General features: G+C 41.1%; 1 pseudogene; it reads right to left on the minus strand.

Annotated features, from left to right (window-relative positions):
* Positions 1-2056: 2056 nt before the first annotated feature.
* On the minus strand, positions 2057-4714 carry LOC117013604 (ankyrin repeat domain-containing protein 13C-like; annotated as a pseudogene).
* Between the last annotated feature and the right edge of the window lie 1595 nt (positions 4715-6309).

Raw genomic sequence — 6309 nt, forward strand, 5'->3', positions numbered from 1 at the left:
ACAGCCCCTTCCATCTTCAAAGCCAACACTGGCCATTCGAGTCTCTCACATGCATCACTCTGACCTGGCTCTCCTGCCTCCCTTTTTCCCTTATATGGAAAACTGTGATTCCACTGTGATCACCCACATAATCCAGGGCAACCTCCCCATCCAAGGTCAGCTGATTCCCCCTTGCCACATAATATGACATAGTCACAGATTCTGAAAATCAGAACATGAATATCTTAGGGGATGGGAGGGAAGACACATTCTGCCTACCACCGGCAATTACATGGAAGGAGGTCTCGGGACCTGCCAGAGCAGGAGGTGGGTGGGAAATGATGGAAGCAGGGAGAGTCATTACCAGGACACCTGCAAGCCCTCTTGTCAGAATAGAAAGATGAATGGAAATTTAAGTATCAGGAGACCAAGGCAAAAAGTTGAGCGCTCTGGTCAAGAAAGTTGGTGTCAGAACTGGACGCATTTATCAGAGGTGAGAATGAAGAGGTGACATTTTCAGGGTCAGCAGTAAGGAGATGACCAGAGTCAAGAGAGGTGTGGCACTGGCAAACCTGACTTTCAAAAATACCAACAATGATCACCGTGGCGGCCTTTTATTGAGTGCTTGTTACGTGCCAAATATAATACTAAGCACCTTGTAATCACTCTGATTCAATTGCCATAACAATCCTATAACATAAGTAGAGTTGAGCCCATTTTAACGATGGTAAATGAAAGCTTAGAGAGAGGAAGTGATTTGCCCAAGAACAGTCACATTTGGGGGCTGGTTTGTCTGACTCTAAAGCACACTAAAGCTGTGACAACCCACATCACACACATTTTGCCAGACTGGGGGAAGGGTCTTACAACAACTGTGCTACACGGTAACTTCAAATTTTTAATCTTAAATGAGTTGTGGAATCAAATATAATAAATTTAAAATAATTTTTAAACATTCTCAACTTATAACTTTTTTTTTTAATAATGTGAAAAGTTTATTTGCATTAATAACTCCTTGTTTACACCATCATAAGAGATACTGACATTTGCTTTTCCTTTGTGATCAAATAAAAGACATTTAGAATGGACAATCTGTACTACTCTTTATGAAAGAAAAAGATAAGAGTTAAAAACAAAATCCAAGTGCAAAAGTTTTCAGTAGTCTTCCTACCTCCAGTGTACCCCAGCAAAATATTCACAGCTTTTATGAAATTGATAAATCCCCAGCTGGCATTTACCATGTTTATTTCCCCCACTAAGTTACCTGTACCTATGAAAAACTCTATAGTATAGTCCTGAAAGTATACCATCCTCCCACAGAGTAAGGGAGCCTAAAAGCAACGGTGATCACTGCCGTTCAGTGTCTCAATATTTCAAGTTCCATGATCTATAAGCATTCCCAAAATAATAGGGATCAACTTATATTCCATAAACCTAGTCTCCTTTACCAACTCTTTCCACAAAATTCAACAGACCCACATCTGGTAGTAATAGGTCTTTGAACTTTTAACTGTGATTATTCTTCTTCATTTTAAAATGTATTTAAGAAAATGTCAACATATGCAATGTAGTATGTTATCAGCATGGAAGATGCAGCTTTTAAGATGTTTATTATAAAAATGTTCTTACGATTGATGCTCTGGATTTGTAAATAATCATCGCTTCAATAAAAGTCTCTAAACTCATTCAAATTATTTAAAATCCTGGAAAAAGTTTAAACTACTGGTCACTCTATAAAACCCGACAGATGCATTCTGACACATTTATCAGGGTACATTTTTAAAAAGCATTTCTTTAGCTAAGGTTTTTAATACAACATAACATTTTATGACTGTGATACATATTCTTCCTAATTTATTTTAATTCTCGGACCATCAAACCATCTTGGAATAAATATAAAAAGTTTTAAGTGCAAAAATGAGTAATGCATGACTTTAACACGTTGGAGATAATTAAAACCAATAAATATTTTCTTGTGACTTACAATATAAACAGTAGGAATTGTCAATCTTATGTACGTTTCTGGAATTTAACTGATAACAAATATATTCTTTCAGTATGTAAAATGTTTTTACCTTATTTTGAAAGCATTAAATATGTAGGGATGTCCAAAATATGTGGGTTTAAAACTGACACGAATGCATCCATAGTCCACTAAAAGCAAACAAAATAATCAGAATGATGTATACTTTCCAGGAAGCAAGTTTAAAATTTTGGAATTTTTTTTTAAAGTGCTGAGATTTGGAAGAGGAATACCTTTAAGCATGCTAACCATACCTTACCATGAACACACAAAAAAAAAGACGTTTAAACTCAAGTTTAGAAAAAAAAAATACAGGTTCTATGAAAAGAAGATTAGTAACAAACATTTTCCGTTGAAGAAAGAATTCAGGTAAAAACAAATAGCACCACAATGAATTGCACTAAGGTGCTAAAGGAGGTACCTTATTCCCTGCAGAGTGAACACTCCTGAATGTATTGCAACATATAAATGCAATTGTTTAATGGTTACCATCTGGTTCATTCATCGACAGAAAACTGCATTCCTTCTAGTTCATTATATTGAACAAACATTCAAATTACTGAACTATACATAATGTTTCATAGTTTACATTTTATGAAAACAAAGCTGAAGGAGTATTTATAAATGTCACCTTGACTATAAGATGACAAGTTTAAAAGGGTTTCATATCTCTTAAGACATTTAATTTATGTTAATGGTCCAGGAGTGTTTTAGATATAGCTATAGATACAGATATATTTATATGCACATATATTTCACAAGAAGTGTAAAAATTTTTAAAAACAAATCACAGCACTCATAGCTGTTTTACATAAGAAGTACTTTGGGTCATTAAGGTGTCAATCTATTACACTATAATATGTATATTTTTAAAAAGACTGAAAATGTCACACCAGGAAACTTGCTGAAATTCTTATTCGAGGCCCATTTCACTATATCGTACTACTGATGTGTCGATTCAGTGTAATTCCCTTTTCTTCACTGAAAGCATCTGTCCCTCCTGTTTGGATTCATTCTGCAGTCTCTACATTCTCTTGTTTTGCTTGGTTAGATTACAGTGTGTTCCGTGTCAGTTACAGATCAGGATAACGGCTGGGGTCTTCCCTGTGGTCGTCAGGTGTAGTAAAGATGGAGCTATCAAATTCATCATATCGAAACTCCTGAAAAGTCACAGTGGCTGTGGTCGTAGGAAACACGGGTATATCTAGTTTTACAGGAAAGCCTGGAGGAAGCCTCATCTGAACAAATTCTCTAAGCTTGTTAGAGTGCTTAAAGGGAGCGATGACTTCCAAAACATTCAATAATAACTCAATTCTCAAGGGAAATTCCTGGCTCGTGGCTACGTGGCTTTAAATGTTTTCTTAATCTCTTTGCACATCAGTTCTCTACCCAGATGAGGAGCTTTTCCATTTTCAGCAGATATATATTCATCCTAGGTAATGGTGTTCTGAGGAGGAGGGGTACGGGACTGTCTTCAAACTGGCTCAAAATTCTGTTCCATTATGTTTCCACCTTGACTCAAACTCTCCATAAAGGCCTTATTTCGAAGAATATCTTCTTCACTGAGATGTTCTCTTCTTTTTCTTGATTCTAAAACAAGTCCATTCACCAGATAAAAATCTGCCAAAAAGTTTCCTACTCTTTCTGTTTTATCTTCCCAAAAAAGCCATCCTGTTGGGGCACGTGTGAAAGAAATTGATTTGGTTGATACAGTTGCAGAGTAAATATCACTACTCATTAAAATGTCAACCTCTTCTTCTGTTTCCATCTCTGATTCCTTGTGGTGTAGTCGCTGATAAACCTTTTGTTCATTGTCTAATACTACAAAAGATTCAGAGGGTGCTGCTTCCCCATTGAAAATGAAGCGTAAATTCCCTCGTTGGCACTTCCTGTCAGTAAAGTCTGTGAGAGTAGTGTCAAGCCTGATATTGATACCTTGTTTGTATATTTTACATGCATCAGAAGGCAGAATTCGGGAAAGTAAAGGCACCCAGCTTTGAAAATCCCGGTGAAGTTCTAGAGAAAAGTCACCTAGCTCTTTCAGGGATTTTACTAACCGAGGTCGTTTTTCTTCAACACTTTCCCTGGATTGCTGCTTAAGCTTCCTTAAAAGAGCTGTAATCATCTGTCTATCTCCATAGCCGATGGCTTCCGCCAGCGGGCTCCACCCCTGAGCATGTTTCACCTTTCCTGGAACATTGTGAGCCAAAAGTAAATGGGCACATTCTTTATTTCCTAACATCACAGCAAGATGTAAAGGAGTGTTTCCGTGATTATCCTTCTGCCCGATACTGTGCGTGCGGATGAGAGAAGAGAGCCTCTTCACATCCCCCTTGAAGACGCACTCGTGCACCGGGTGGTGTGCGAGGCAACTGCCTCCATCTGCGAGGACAGCGGTGGGGTTGGTGCCCGCTGGAAGAGTCTGGGACGCGGAGGTGGTGGTTACGCAGGAATTACGCCGCGGCAGGGCCGGAGCGCCGGGGGGATGCGAGGAGGCCGGAGCGGTCTTCAGCTGCAGCCCGTGGTGATGGTTTCTGAAGCTCTTACGACAGGCGTTGCCGACCTTGCCGCTGCCGCCGGTGCCAGTCCTGCCTCCGGTAAAGGTGCCGCCGACGGCAGCCGCCGCGTCTTCATCCCCGAGTCCAGCAGGTCCCCTTCTCCTTTGCTGGGCTCGTGGTCCCTCCGCAGTGAGCGGATCTTCTCCCCGGTCATCGCCTCCAGGGGCTGAAAGGGGATCCGGGAGGCTCACCGCCCGCGACGGAGCTGGCGCTGCGGCGGCACAAGGCGATTAAAGCGGGGCCAGGAGACTCCTTCGCAGCATGAACTCCCACAGAGCCCCCGAGCCCGGAACAAACGCATCTCCCGGAGGAAGAAGAGCGGGCTCTCGTCTAGGCACCAAAGGACGTGCGCTCGCTGGGGGGAGCTAGAGCTCAGGTGCCCAGGACGGCAGGATCCGTGTCCCCGCCGCCACTGCCTCCCCCCGAAAAACAGGGCCCATTCTCAACTTATAACCTTTTAAAGAGGTTTTCATCACACTTTCTAGTGTCCAATCACTGAAGAGCAGTGCGCAAGGTACCCCAGGCTATGTGTTTGCGCAATGTTTTCCCAAATGACAAAAAGTTTACAAACGTCAGTTACGCTATTGTTTTAAGAGCTCTGCCACAGGACTGTTGTGCTTGGTGTTAGAATCCTGTCCAGAATCCGTGAAACCACAGACCCCGCCTCCATCTCAAGGTTTCATCCCTTTTCTCTGCTCACTTCTTTCACCCCAGAAGCTGTCCGTTTTTCCCTCCAGGTGTCTGAACACAAGGCAAAGTATTCAGCTCACTTGAACTGCTAGGGGAAAGAAGGCCAATAATTTGATTTTGTTTTCCAGAGTTTATTGGATGAATTCAAATTGGCATCGATTCACCTCCAGTAGAAAATTCACCTACAGAACGCCTTGACATTTGAGGCAAAGGCAGGCTTCCTTCTAATCTTAAGAGCAATTTAAAAAAAAAAAAAAACCTTTCAAGACTGAGTTCTAGGGCCCTCTACCCACAGAGTCCCATTCGGGCTCTGACATTACCTGTCCTTGATGTATCACCTTCCCTACCTAGGCACTGGGTAAGTAAGCATGGTGAGAATCCTGGCCCACCAAGAAGGAGACAAGGTATTTTCCCAAACACCATTCCCCACGTAGCTGGCCAACAATAGCTACTCTGGTCGTAAGAGTTAGAGACAATATGCAAGGAAACAAACTTTTCATAATGAAGCCAGATCATATCACTCTTAAACTCTTCAAAGATGCTCCACCACCTACGGGACTCATTCCACACTACTTAGCAAAGTACAAAAGGCTCTTCATAACTTAGCCTCTGCTGACCTTTCCAGACTCATTTCCAGGCCTGTCCAACCTGCAGACAGATCCTATACTCTGGTCTCACCACACTACAGTTTTCAAGGGCAGTTTCCGTGTCATAAGGAATTCACATATATTATTTCTTCTGCCCAGAAAGCAAATTCTTCACCTCAACCTCCACTCTGTTGACAAAGCTAAGCCTTATGCAGTCTTTAAGACCCTGGTCAGATATGACCCCATCCATCCATCCTTCCATCTGTCCACCCATTTGCCTATCGTTGCTATAACAGTTGTCTCATGTATGCATCTTCACAAAAATATGAAGGGAAACAGAATAAGCAATTTATCAAATAAATAACATAATTTTTAATTATATATTTTTTCAGTTACAGTTGACATTCAATATTATTTTATATTGGTTTCAAGTGTAGAGCATAATAGTTGGACATTTATATAATTTATGCAG

The sequence above is a fragment of the Rhinolophus ferrumequinum genome, chromosome 21 (genome assembly GCF_004115265.2).
Source record: "Rhinolophus ferrumequinum isolate MPI-CBG mRhiFer1 chromosome 21, mRhiFer1_v1.p, whole genome shotgun sequence".
NCBI classification, from domain to species: domain Eukaryota; kingdom Metazoa; phylum Chordata; class Mammalia; order Chiroptera; family Rhinolophidae; genus Rhinolophus; species Rhinolophus ferrumequinum.